This window comes from Petaurus breviceps, unplaced genomic scaffold, assembly GCF_028583685.1.
Source record: "Petaurus breviceps papuanus isolate PSGF00001 unplaced genomic scaffold, PetGlider_PUasm1.0 90903, whole genome shotgun sequence".
Classification (NCBI taxonomy): Eukaryota; Metazoa; Chordata; class Mammalia; order Diprotodontia; family Petauridae; genus Petaurus; species Petaurus breviceps.
In genome coordinates, this window is record NW_027187376.1 from 7,594,299 (window position 1) to 7,608,891 (window position 14,593).

General features: G+C 35.0%; 1 protein-coding gene and 1 pseudogene across 1 annotated transcript in view; one reads left to right on the forward strand and one right to left on the reverse strand.

Moving 5' to 3' along the window:
* Window positions 1-14,593, forward strand: part of ERBB4 (erb-b2 receptor tyrosine kinase 4) — a 1,413,192-nt gene that overhangs the window by 317,663 nt on the left and 1,080,936 nt on the right. The window lies entirely within an intron of this gene.
* LOC138151537 (eukaryotic translation initiation factor 1 pseudogene) lies at window positions 12,999-13,357 on the reverse strand (annotated as a pseudogene).

Below are 14,593 nucleotides of genomic sequence, written 5' to 3' on the forward strand. Positions count from 1 at the left end.
ATTGAAATGCATCTAAACAAAGCGTCCTTTACATTTATTGTTTCCCATTTGATTAGCCTAGTTGAGCAGGAGGCAGCTGAACTTGGTGGTGTGTGATATTTTGGCACTTGCTACTGTCTGTGCACACATCTGCAAACTGGAATGTCTCTGACAAGCATATGCTCATCCACAATGAATGTTAAGCATTTCCACATACCTGTTAAACCTCGATTTCCATCCACCAAACTTCAGGTACCTAAAATCTACTCAACTATGCCTTTATGTGAACTGTTTTTTTTTCTTTTTAAGCAAATATAATTTACAAAAAATTGCTACCTATTCAGAAGTAGGATAAGGATCTGTGATTTCATTTATATGTAGAAACAGGTCTCATATATGCAGTAACACATGTCATTGCTCTTACTCTGAAAGTGTTCATTTTGCTTTGATTAATATTGGGGGATTTATTTTACTATTTTACTTATGCAGATACTGGGCTCAAAACCACAGTCAAATCTCTACTTGGTCATTTTCTGGGTACATCCCACAGCTCAAATTGAAATGACAACTCTTTATTTTGTTCTTTACTTTGTGTAGAGTTTTTTTATGCTTAATTTGAAGGAATAACTTTGTCATATTCCACATTAAAAAAAAATTCTCATTAGCAATTTTGTGCCTTGATGGAGAAGTTGGACTCTTTCCCTAGAGTAACTAATTTGTCTGCATTGTGATTCTTTTATCACCATGTGGTCTTATTGCACAGAAAAGCTCAAATGTGTGTCAGACAGCTCAACCTGGAAGCTTTCATCGTTCTCGTAGCAGTGAAAGACTACCAGTTGTTTTAAAGAATCTGAGACCTGTTTGAAACATACTCCTGAACCTGTTTCCAGGCTTCTCTTGGTAACTGCTGAACTTGTTTGTTATTAGAGGGTATGCATGTATGTGTGCATACATATATGTGTATATGCATATGTAATATACACAGAGATCCATATAGGTGCATGTATGTATGCATGTACACATGTGTATATGCGTGCATTTACACATGCATGTATATATAAAATTTGTTTGCCATCATAGATCACTACTTTCTATTCAAAGACAAATTATTTTTTGTTCATTAATAGTCCTTCATTAAATAATAACTCTTTTTTTGCCTTTTTTTGGGAGGGCAATTGGAATTAAGTGACTTGCCCAAGGTTAGACGGCTATTTTTTTGTCTCAAGTGTCTGAGGCCAGATCCGAATCCAAGTCCTCCTGACTCCAGGGCTGATGCTCTATTCACCGCGCCACCTAGCCGCCCATAAGTAATAACTCTTTTGAGGTGACTTTTCCTTTTTCTTAAGGAGAAATTGAGAGAAAAGAAATGTGTTTTAATACTTTGATAATAAGTGGATTGGCATATTTGGGCTAGTCCTTTGAATTATGGCTAAACTCTTCCCTAACTTTATTCCTCCTCTTGCTATTTGGTTCCTGGTTCCTTTCCCACAATAACCTCTTCTCTCCCATTAAAATAACTCAATTCCTGAGTATAAAATGAAAGACAAGAAATAAGAAATGGGAGTGAGAGTGGGAGAAAGTCCATGGAAGTGAGACTGGCAAGCTTAAAACCACTCCAAGGGTGATTAGATTATTTTGAAGCAATACCATTCTCTTAAAGGGTGTTAGAGGTCAAAATGAAAATTGCTGCTGCAGCAAAGTGCACCATCAGGTCTGTGGCGATTGCTTTGGATGGTGGCTCTGTGTTCTATATGCCGCATGCCTCTTCAGTGGTTGTTGAACCGTAGAGCACAGGAAAGCAACATTTTCCTCTGCCAAAGGCCCTATGTGATTCACTGTTGGCTTTTTAGTAACTATATCTCATCGCCTACTTCTAAACTAATTCATAAAGACAAGGTAACAGATAGATTAGATTCAGTCAATTGGTTTGCATTCCAGCCAAAGTAGGATTTCCTTGTATCACCCTAAATCTTTACAAATCACTCCAGATTTCAATCTTTCTTTCCTCTCTTTTACATTGTGATAAGCAGTTCTCAGGTCCATCCATCATGATTTTATGCTGAAGAAGACTCAGACAGCAGATGGTGGTGTTTTCTGAGTAGGGAGGGAAGAAATTGAAATGTATTTTTTTTAAAGAAGTATTAGAGGTCCCCAAATCATTGCAATAGAGATCATCAAAGTACACAAACTATCATACTTAGGATAAGATTTATATATTCTGTTTATTGGGGTGGAGAACACTGATTCTTAAATTTTATGTTAAATCTGAAGAAACATAAAACAGTATTCAGAAGTTTTAGCTATTGGTTTAGATATCTGCTTTGACCTCTGCTTAATTTTAGCTTTTTTCCCCAGTGTAATGTGTTTTTATTTATTTGTTAAATTTATTTGTGATTTGTAGCATATGCTAAAACCTATTTGATATTACTTGTCCCTGTTATTCATATTTACATTGTTCTTTTCCTCAAAACAACCCTATGACCTATATAGTTTAACGCTTTTGCACAAATAAGGAAACTGAGACTCATGGAAAGAAAGTGAGTCGGCTGTTGTTCTACAGGTGCTATGCATGTGTTCTTCTATCCCAGTTTGGGAATTCTGACCTATATTTTGGTATTCTTTACTCAACTTCACATTGGCAAAACTGTAATAAACAAAATTAAATCAATCATTCAAAGACTTTTCTTCCTTAAAATTAATAACTTTGGAAAAGAGAGTGTGAAGTACAAAGTATTTTTTAAATGAGCTCTTTCCCAAGATGAATGAAAAATACTTTTTGTTGATTTTTTTTTGTTCAGTTGTATCTGACCCTTCTTGACCCTATTTTGGGTTTTCTTGGCAAAGGTACTGGAGTGGTTTGTTTTTGCTTCTCCAGTTCATTTTACAGATGAGGAAACTGAGGCAAGCCGGGTTAAGTGACTTGCTCAGCATCACAGAGCTAGTAAGTGTCTGAGGTTGGATTAAACCTCAGGAAGATGAGACTTCCTGAACCCATGTCTAGCATTCTACCCACTAAGACACCTAGAATAACTTTCTTGATAAGGCCTGATCTTTAGAGCATTTTTTGACAAATTCTCCAAATATCAGGCCAGTGGGTAGGGATTCCTGGCAATCACTCTTTTGGAGGAAATCTTAACTGAGTACAGAGTAGTGTCTTGGGCAGGGCCATATCTTTGAGAGTAACTATACAGGTGACATGCATGATGCCAGGTAGGAGAGTGGAACGAACAGTGCCTCATATTAAAACAGCTTGAAATAGGATGGGATAAAATTTCTTTACCTAATTATCTCCTATTGTAGTGATTTCTTAGACCACACTGTAGGTTTGATTGTATATTAGACAAAACAGACCTTGCCTCTCACTACTTTATCCCAAAACAAAACCATTGCTCTTGGTAATTGGTTATCTTAGTCCAAGTGAATTTCATTGTATGGTCATATCAGGCAGACAGCCTTGGGTCAGTTGTCATCTGTCTTATTAGAGGGAACTCCCACAATAATGGGATCACATATCTATTGAATATCACAATATATTTATTAAGGACAGTGGCTATGCAAGTTGTTATTTGTCCTTCATTCTTAGATTTAATTAAGTGAAGACTGTGTAAAGTCACCAGACTCACTTTCTCCTAAGGCACCTAAGGGTCCAGTGGCAAAGCATAGATCAGGATGATTGGAGGTGGCCCTGGATGCACTGTGATACTTTTGCCTTTTTAAACAAAGGTCTTTCCCAGGTCTCAGTTTGATTAAGGCAATACCCATCCAGTGATTAAAGCTAGATAAGAATTGAGGCGCAGAACAGCCTCTTTTACCTAGTTTAAAAAATTAATAATCTGGGAGGGGAGAACAGCCTCTTTCACCAAGTTTAAAAAAAATAATCTGGGAGGGGGAGATTTCTGGCCAAAATAGAAATAGTTCCTATTGACATTGGCTCTGAGCCATCAGGGCCCAAACAATGATCAGGTGGGGTTTGGTCAATCAATCCAAGTGTGTGTATACATATCAAATGTATTCCCTCCTTTAAGTGTTCGCCTTCATTATTGTTTTAGTATTACTTGTTTTGTCATTGACATATTTATGGAAACTCATTCTACCTGTGCAGATTGGCAACTTTCTGTAATTTATACCCTGTGATTAAGACAACAACAGCAAGAACAACTACAACCAAAACAAATTTTCTGTAACTCATAGTGTATTTACACAGGAGCACTGGCAGCTTAAGTAACTTGCTCAGAGTCACAATGCATGTATTTTTCAGAGGCAGGACGTACACTCAGTTTTGCCTGATTCCAAGGCCATTCTTTGTGCATTCTAGGCCACGGTGACTTATTTCTCATCACTCACTCTGTATATATCAACAAAGGGAAGCAATTCATAATACAGATTTCTTACCTGAAAACTGAATTTAGTAATTACAATGGTAGATGAATGAATGTCAGTTAGCCAAACCTGTAAATACTATATGTTTGCTCTTTTATAAGTCCAAACTCTACCCATTACAAATAGGGAAACTGAGACCCAGATTATTAGCATGATTTGCTAAAATGAATTCTCAGATTTGTTACTTACACAACAGTACTGCAAAGCAAGTATGAAGAACATGGAAATCTATCACCAATAGGTCTCTATTATATAGTCAGTAAAGTGTAAACAAAATCACAAGAAATTTCACTATCAGGACCATAGCTGAGTTATCCTAGATATATAATTTCTACCATATTTATATATTCATTATAGTATATGTACATATATTTCCTACCTATTTCCACTGAATAAACTTAAACATTTGAGCAGGAAGAATTCCTTCCTTTTTTTTTTAAAGTGGATTTTATATTTTTTCAGCGTACTTTTATATTGGATGGCTAGTTTGTTATAGTTTGCTTTTTAGATTACATTCCTTGATATAAACATTTATATGTGATTGGAGATTAAACAGAAATATGCACAATCTGATTTCTAACTGTGAGGTCATTGGAAATTTTCCCGTGGGAGAATTAGCTAAGGTATATAAGCTTCTGTTCTATAGCATGCTGCCTGATTCACTTCCCAGGAATATGCAATGCATGTGCCCGGGACAGTTCCACTTGGCTCGGCCCCATTTTCCAGGCCACTGAGCATAATGGTAGGGTGGAAATGGGATTGTCTCTGTGACTTTGGTAATTGCTGTGTATATGTTAATGAAGACCAACCAGAAGCTTTTGCTTGGCCTTCCACCAGCATGGTTAAAGAATTCTGTCCTTAAATTATAGTTGAATTTCAGTTTGCACTTATAAGTAATGAATTTTTTGGAGGTCTTTACAGATGAGGATTCACTGAAGCTGGATGCCAATCCATATGGATAGGAAGATTAAAATTGATGTTATCATTTGGTTTAATTCCATAAACAATCATTATTTTTTTTGTCTAATAGATATCCCCATACTATGCTAGGCATTGGGGAGTAGAAGGCTATTAAATATATAGAATTATAATTTCTACTCATGAAGAATCATACAGAATATCAGAATAGGAAGGGACCAGCTCTACCCAAGACCTATCATATAGTAGGCTCTTTGTAAATACTAGATCAAATTATTTATAAAATTTCAGCATATCAGTATGGTGGTGTGTAAAGAGGACTTGTCATGGAATCAAAAGACAGTAAAACTTAAGTTTGATCTCCAGCACTTAAACTCTATGACCCTTATTTTCCTCATTTGTAAAAGAAGGATAATATTGTTGTTTAAGGGCGACTACTTGGGCCAGTGGATAGAGCACTGACCCTGGAATCTCAGGGTGACCTAAGTTCAAATCTGGTCTCAGGCACTTACTAGGAGCAGGACCCTGGACTTCACCCTGTTTGCCTCAGTAGCTCATTTATAAAATGAGCTGGAAAAGTAAATGGCAAACTACTGCTATATCCTAGCAAAGAAAACACCAAATGGGGTCTCAGAGAATCAGACTTGACTGAAATGACTCAACATGAACAATAATAAAAAAAGGATAATAACTCTAGTAATTACCAATCTCTCAGTGTTACATCAAAAAAGATAATGTTTTAAGGCACTTTATAGTCCTTCAAGTGCTATATATTCATCAGTTGTTATTAGTGGCAATACAAAATCATGGAGTAAATATTATAGAATACTTTGACGACAGCTAATTTCTTCACATTTCACCCTGATTTCATCTTATTCTGTCTCTTACATGACATTTAAATGTGCTGTTTTTTCCTACTAATTATGCATCTCATTTTATGTCTTGACTCCCTCTATTTTGATTTCAATCTTCTTTCCTCCAATAAAAGCACTCTTGCTATGACCTTCATGTCTTGACTTAATCTATTTTGACGTTTATCCTCTATCTTCAAGTAAAACACTCTAAGATCTTCATATCTTCATTGTTAAATTAAAAGGCATGATTTCTGCTACCTTTTTTTAGTCTTTCCTCAGAGTGAAATGCCATTGAATATCTGTTTCTCCTATCCTTTCCTAAATCATGATTTGAAGAGAAATGTCCTTTACTCACCAATATCTTTATCTTTGGGTTAGTCTTTCAATATCTCCTTTGAATTTTTCCCCCAATTTCCTTACATAATAATAGTGTTATTGTAGGGTATTTTATGAATTCTTCCCTCTATCAGTGTCATAATATTACTGCTATAATTTTGGTTATTATTTGTATTTCAATGGACCTTGGATGTAGTAGCCATTTAATAATTGTTTACTGAATTAGATTGAATTGTTTCCTTTATATCTATAGGAAACAAGCTTTATATGAACTGGATTATTTGAAAACTAAATATTTGTGATAAATATCTAATATAATTTTCAAGTATATGACAATGAGTTGTATGATAAATGTGTTTCTATTTTAAGACATAGTTCGATATTTGCATATGTATTATTCAGATAATGAGAGTATGAAACAATCAAATGATTAAATATACTTTAAAATATTATTAACATTATTCCCATAATACAGGTTGCATTCTAGCAAAATATCTGCATTTTCTGTCCTTTCCTGTAAATATATTTTGATGGGTGACTAATAAAATTTCAGTGCTCTGACTTCAAGTCACTGTTTAAACAAGTTGTGATTTCTTAGTTTGGGGGTCACAGAATTTTATGGGGCATAGCTGCCATTTCTGAACTCATTTTTTTAAAAAGTCCCAGGTAGTTGTGCCTGAGTAGTTCTTAGGAGTACAATTCATGGGGTGAAGAGAGGAAATTCCATTTATGGGACTTTCCTTGACCCGTTTCGGCATGTAAATTTTAACACTCTTATTGAAAGGAAACATGGCAAGCTGTGGGAAGCATTACTTACTTTTATTAATGCCTTTTGGTTTTACAAAAAAAAATTATCTCTGGATTTAACCCTTGATTTTCTGCTACAGTTCCCAAACCAAAATGAATAGAACACTTTGGAAAGAAAAACAGGAAAGCAAAAACAAGAATGCAGCATGTATTGTTTTATCCTAGGAATCAGTCCTACCTCTCCTCTGAGAGAAGAGAGATTTGTTTCATTGTCTATTCTCTGGGAAAATTTTTGTTTGTTTTTACTCAGTCCAGTCTCTTTTTTAGTTCTTTTTAAAAAAAAAATTGCCTCATTATAGTAATATTGTTAGTAATGCTACTCTCCATACAGCAGGCAATTCCCATTGTTTGGGAAGCTCAGCTTGATGGTTAATTTGCTATCATTTTGATTCTTGACTTTGACAGAAATTTTTTATGAACTCTTGCCTAGATCACCATTTTATTAATGATAACACTGAAAGGATAACTGTCATCAATAGAGTCTAATGGTTTATAAAGTAGATTTGAATATTTACTTATACCAAATAATATATGTTTGTTATTGTTGTTTATTTGTTTTTTCAGTTGTATCTAATTCTTGGTGAACCCATTTGGGATTTTCTTGGCAAACATATTGCAGTGGTTTGTCATTTCCTTCTCCAGCTCATTTTATAGATGAGGAAACCTAGGAAAACAGGGTTAAATGACTTGCCCAGGGTCACACAACTAGGAAGTATGTAAAATCAGATTTGAACTCAGAAAGACTCACCTTTCTGACTCCAGGCCCATCACTTTATCTACTACATCACCTAGCTGCCCATTACTCTATGTAGTGGCTAAAAATTATGAGATACTTTGTGATATTTTTTTCATTTACTTGTGTATATATATGAAGTCATTTTTAGAAACAGATTAGTCCTTCAGATAATTTTTTTTTTGCTTTTCTTGGAGAGCAACTGGGGTTAAGTGACTTGCCCAAAGTCACACAGCTAGTAAGTGTGTTAAGTGTCTGAGGCCAAATTTGAACTCAGGTCCTCCTGACTCCAGGGCCAGTGCTATATTCACTGCACCACTTAGCCACCTCTAGTCCTTCAGATAATTAAGCACAATATGATTTACATGTACATGTCCCCCATTCAGACTCCAGTCAATTAGTAAGAAGGTACTTACCTAAGTTATATAAGATGTCTCTAAAGTTTTAATGAAGTTTTAAGCTTTGATAGATTTGAAGATTTAAAACTACACTAAGACTTTTGGGACACCCTGTATAACTCTAGACCAGTGTTCCTCAAAGTATTGTCTGGGGTCCCTTGGGTGTCCCCAAGACCCATTCATGGGATCCACCAGGTCAGAACTATTTTCATAATAATACTGTGATATTTTAATTTACAAGATAATAAATATTGATAGATATAACCCACATAGATAAGAACACTTTAGGGTCTTTTTTCAGTAATTTTTAAGAATATAAAAGGCCTCTGAGACTAAGAAGTTTGAGCACCACTGATCTCGGTAAATCACTTAACCTGTAGGCCTCACTTTCTTCTCTTGTAAAATGAGGGGCAGGATTGAATGGTCCCTTCCAATTCCAAACAAATATAATGCTAAGAGGAAATAGCAAAGAAATTGTCAAAGTTACGGTCAATAAAACAAGCCCTATGCAATAGCAACAACATTTTCCCCAAGATCTCACGATGACATATTTTAGCCAAAAATTTAATTATGTCTTTTGCTGAGGGACTATGTTTTATTTTCCCTTCTTTTCTCTTTTAAAAAGCTTGTCATAAAGGTTTTGCTTTAGTTTTATACAAAGGACACATCAGGGTTGGAAAGTAGAATTGTGCAGGTTATTAAACTTTCTGAAAATATAAAAATAATATCTAAGGGAAAAGCATCAGTATTTATAGCCCAAATGATTAGCTGTGATTTTTTTCCCCTTAAAAAAAATGAGGTTCGTTTCAATTGGGTTATGTGATTGTTTGCAGTTGATTTAGAATTTTATAAACTAAAACACAGAAATCTTGTATGTAAAGAACGGTATTAAAATACACCAAAAATATTATTTGACCATAAGTATATATAATATGGCATATGAAACGTAAATTTTGTTAACTTTTAAAAGAAATATTTTTACTTTTTTATGAAGGTACTCCTGTGACAAAGAGGGGCATTCAATGTATAAGAGCCTGAAAATGTATCAGATACATTTATGTTATTGCCCTTGTAAGTCAGTATTGTTTTCTTTTTTCATGTTTTTTTAAATTCATTGAAATTTTTTTGAGTTCTATATTTTCTCACTCTTTGAAGAGTCTCCACCACTCATTGAGAAGACAAGCAATATGACATTCATTATACATGTGAAGTCATAACTTATTTCCATATTATCCATGTTGACAAAAATAATAAAAAGCCAGAAACATTGAGAATTTTTAAAAGTGTACTTCAATCTGTAATCAGATTTCATCACATCTCTCTCTTTAGCTACATTATGGCATTTTTATCTTGAGTACTTTAGAATTGTCATGGATAATTTAATTGATCAGTGACTAAGTGTCACAGTTGATCATCATTACAATATTGTTGTTACTATGTTTAATGTTCTCCTCAGTCTGCCCACTTTGTTTTCAGCTCATACAGGTCTTCTCAGATTTTTCTGAAACCATTGTCTGTCATTTTGTATGACACAATAATGATCCATCACTATCATATACCACAAATTCTTCAGCTGCCCCCCCCCACACACAATTCATGGGCATTCCTTCAATATTCAATTCTTTGCAACAAAAAGAACTGCTATATATGTGTAAATACACACACACATATGGGTGAGTGTCTATATATAGATCCTTTCGCATTTTTTTTCCTGATCTCTCTGGGACCTAGTAGTGATAATGTAGGGTCAAATGAAAAGCACAATTTCATAGCCTTTTAGGCATATTTCTAAATTGTCCTCTTTTATGGTTGGGGCAGTTCATAATTGTACCAGGAGTGCATTAATGTACCTGTTTTTCCATATCTCCTCCAGCATTTTTCATTTGACTTTTCTGTCATCTTAGCCAGTCTGATAGGTATGAAGTAGTAACTCGGAGTTGCTTTAGTTTGCATTTCTCTAATTATTAGTGATTTAGAGTATTTTATATATCTATTGATAGCTTTGATTTTTTCTTCTGAAAACTGTTCATATTGTTTGATTATTTATAAATTGAGAAATAGCTTTTATTTTTTTATAAATCTGTCTCAATTTCCTACATATTTGCAAAATACAGCCTTATTAAAGATTGTGTAAATTCTTTTCTTCCCAAGTTTCTTACTTTCCTTTTAATTTTCACTCTATTAATTTTGTTTGTACAAAATCATTTTAATTTTATGGAATCTGTTATTTATTTTACCTCCTATGATTCTCTCTCTCTTGTTTAATCATAAAATTTTCTATTATCTATAGATCTGACAGCTATTTTTTCCATACTCTCCTAATTTGCTTATGATATCACTCTTTATGACTAAATTGTGTCCCCATTTTGACCTTATCTTGGTATATGATATGAGATGTTAGTCTATACCTAGTTTTTACTAGACTTTTTTTCCAGTTTTCCCAGCTGACTTTGTCATATAGTTTTGGGTTCATCAAATGCTAGTTTACTATGGCTATTTATTTCTACTTCTATGTAAAGTATACCTAATTTATTCTTAGTGATTAACCACTCTATTTCTTATTCAGTGCCAGATTATCTTGATGATTACTGCTTTGTAATATAATTTGAAATTTGGTATTGCTAGGCTCCCTTCCTTCAAAATTTTTTTTTTTGTTCATTGATTCCTTTGGTATTCTTTTTTTGCTTTTTGGAGGGCAATTGGGGTTAAATGACTTGCCCAAGGTCACACAGCTATTTTTTGTGATAAGTGTCTGAGGCTGGACCTGAACCCAGGTCCTCCTGACTCCAGGTTCAGTGTTCTATTCACTGTTTCACCTAGCCGCTCCAATTCCTTAGGTGTTCTTGACCTTTTGTTCTTCCAGTTCAATTTTATCAGATTTTCCCCTAGCTCTATAAAATAATTCTTTGGTAGCGTGATTGGTATGGCACTGAATAAGTAAATTAATTTTAGTAGAATTGTCATTTTTATTATATTGGCTCAGGCTACCTGTCAGATTTCATTTTCACCAAGGATACATAGGAGAAAAAAAAAAACCTGACATCCTGTGTACATTTATTTTTATTTGCTTTTAATTCCTGTTATACCTTCAACTATACTCACCTTCAAAAGTAATAACTCAAGTGACTTGACTCTCATCTTAGACTTTGTTTTGGGACTCTTCAATTTTTTAGATTATTAATATTGCTGAAGAATATGAAAAAGGCAATTTTTGTTTAAAAGTTGTCTAATAAGTTGAATTACAGAAAAGTTGGGAAATTTCCCCTTCAATGTACTCAGGACAAACTACAGAGAGAACCGTTTCTTTCCAGCTTAAATCTGTAACCATTCAAACATACTCCTTTACATTTCTTCCATTCTTAAACATAGTCAGTTTTCATAGATTCATACATTTAATGGGACCCATTTTTTCAGGGGTGGTTTTAATTTACTTTTCAGTTATAAAATATGATTTACCACTGTAGCTACTACATACATTTTACAAAGTAGAACTTGGTATGGTGTATAGAATTAATTAACATAGAGTTAATTACTAAACTGAGAGATAAGGGAAATCTCACAAATGTAGTTTAACTAATTTTTAGTAAAACATTTGATTAAGTGTCTGATACGATTCTTGTGGAAAGATGGGAAGATGTGTAGTTAACTAGATGTTAAGACAATTACATGGAATGGGACCAGTTGAATGGCTATACTCAGTCCTTTATTTTTCCATGTTAGTTTAGTGTAAAGCCTCCTAAGGAGGAGCCTGGATTTTTTTTTCTTTTGAAAACCAGTTTTATTTAAATAAGAGTTTAAATGCATTACATAACATTTAAACTAAAAAAAAAAAAAACAAACCCAAACCAGTGTGCTACTTCGCATGGTATTAGGCTACTGTTGCTAGTAAATTGCAAGCTCTGAAGTTACTACATTGACTGTTTTGATATATTAGTTCAAATTGTGTTCCCTTGTCAAAAGTTGAATTCAGGTAAAGTTGGCCTCACAGTATGGTGGTTTCTCCACTTATGCATTCCCCAGGGGCAGGGCACTATTAGTACTAAACAAAAGTCTGGTCAGAAAACATTGAACCTCAGGGTGACTTTAAGAAAGAAAATGTCCTGCTCTTGTCCCAAAATAAAACTCCTACCTGGTCAGGTGGTGCATAGTCACCAAGGGCATCCCTGCTCTGCTACCAAAGGCTAACTCTTTATCTTGGTGGTATGTATGGATAGGGTGTTTGGTGGTCTTAACTTATTCTTCTGAGCATCAGCAAGGGCGTTCAGAGAGTTCTCTTACATGGGCAGGGAGCTCTGAAGAGGGAGCACCAAGGAGCCTCTGGACAGACAGACATGGTCTCAGATGCTGCTAGGGCTTTGGACTTGGCTGAAACACTCCAGGCTGGGCACCGCCCGGTTTTACCTGTTTAAATGAGGGACTGCAAGACTAGACAGCATAGCTCTTTTCAGTTTATTACATGAATGAGTTACACTAGTCCAAGTTAAATAGCAGACACCAAATGGTTACATTATACAAGCTGTGAGGTTTTTAAACTTGTGACAAAGGACAGAAGGGAATTTTCCTACTCATTGCAAGGAAATCCTCACTTAAGCTTCAGTGAGCCGCAAGCACTAAAAACCCATGAACCTTCTGCTGGTCGTCCTTAGCCAGTCCAATTTCGATTGGAACTGGCATATGTTCTGGCGCTGGTCACCCTGCAGCTGAATTACTTCTCCATATTCTGGATGCTCAATTACAGTACTATTGCAGGCAAATTTCTTCTTGACTGTCTTCACCAGTTTCTTTTGATCGGAATCACCGGCGATCCCCTGGACAGTAGTGAGGGTCTTCCTGCCGCTTCTCTTTTGAATTCTTGTATGGATATAATCCTCAATCCAAGCAGGAAGCGGGTCCTCACCCTTACTTGCATCAGCAAAGAGATCGAAAGAGTGGAGGTTCTGGATAGCAGACATACAATAGGATTCCTTTTCCTTGATGGAAATGGCCTGCTGAAGCGGTAGCGCGAGAAGGAGGGTGAGGGTGGGGTGGGGAGGGATGAAGAGTCAGGAACCAGGGAGCTGGAAGGAGAGGCTGCTGAGTCCTCGTCCGTAGCTCAGTGACTGGGGCGAGCCTGGGTTTCCTGACAATATGTTTGTTCTTGTGCTGGTGAACATTTTTTTTTTTTAAATCAATGTGCCTGCTGCATACTGAGAAAAATGATAAAGGAATACGTATCCTAAACATTTTCCCCCCAGTGGGAGTGAGTAGCACAGAATAAATAAGCATGGATGGGTTGTAATTAAGTTATCTTTCCCACTAAACACATCTTTATTCCAAACTTCCCTGTTTCTGTTTAGGGTATTGTACTTTACCACCTTAGTGATGTCTGTAACTCCTTACTTTCCCTCCTGGCTCATATCCAATTAGTTGACAAATATTTTCCTTTTTATTGTCACAACCATCCATCCATCTCTCGGTTCATAAAGCCATTCTCCAGCACCTTTCAGTCTGATACTCATCACTCAGACTATAATCTCTAATTGGTCACCTCCCTTCTTCAAGTCTTTCCCCTCTTCAATTCTACAAAGTAGATTTTTCCAAATGGCAAAGTGCCAAATGATTTTCAAAAATAATAGTTTCAAGTACAACACTTTCCCACATAAGAAACTTTAGTAGCCCCCTCTTGATTCTAGGATCCAATATTTTTTCATTCTAATATGATGCCTCTTTAATATCTATTTTTGATAAATGTTAAAAAGTTTATAATTATGAATACATTAATACATGCATATGTGTGTATACATGCATATATGCGTATATATGCATATATAACAATAATTGTATATTTACTTATAAATCATGTTTATATATATGTACATATATATATATATATGCACATGCACATGGTTTGTTAAGTAAATATACAAATATTGGTATGCATTCTCAAAATTATGTTGGTATGGTTATATAAACCAAAATGTTTGGAGAACTATTGGGCCAGAGTGTTAGACTAAATCTAATAAGGTGGAATTAAATAGTGATAAAGGTAATAGACAAGGATAAAAAAAAACAACTTGACACTTGTGGGATAGGGAAGTCATAGCTTTAGTTTTGTTTTTTGTTTTGGTGTTATTTTTTTTCTGAAAAGGATCTAAGATTTTTAGTGTACCACAAATTAAATATGAGTCAGCTGTGTTATCTGGCAACCA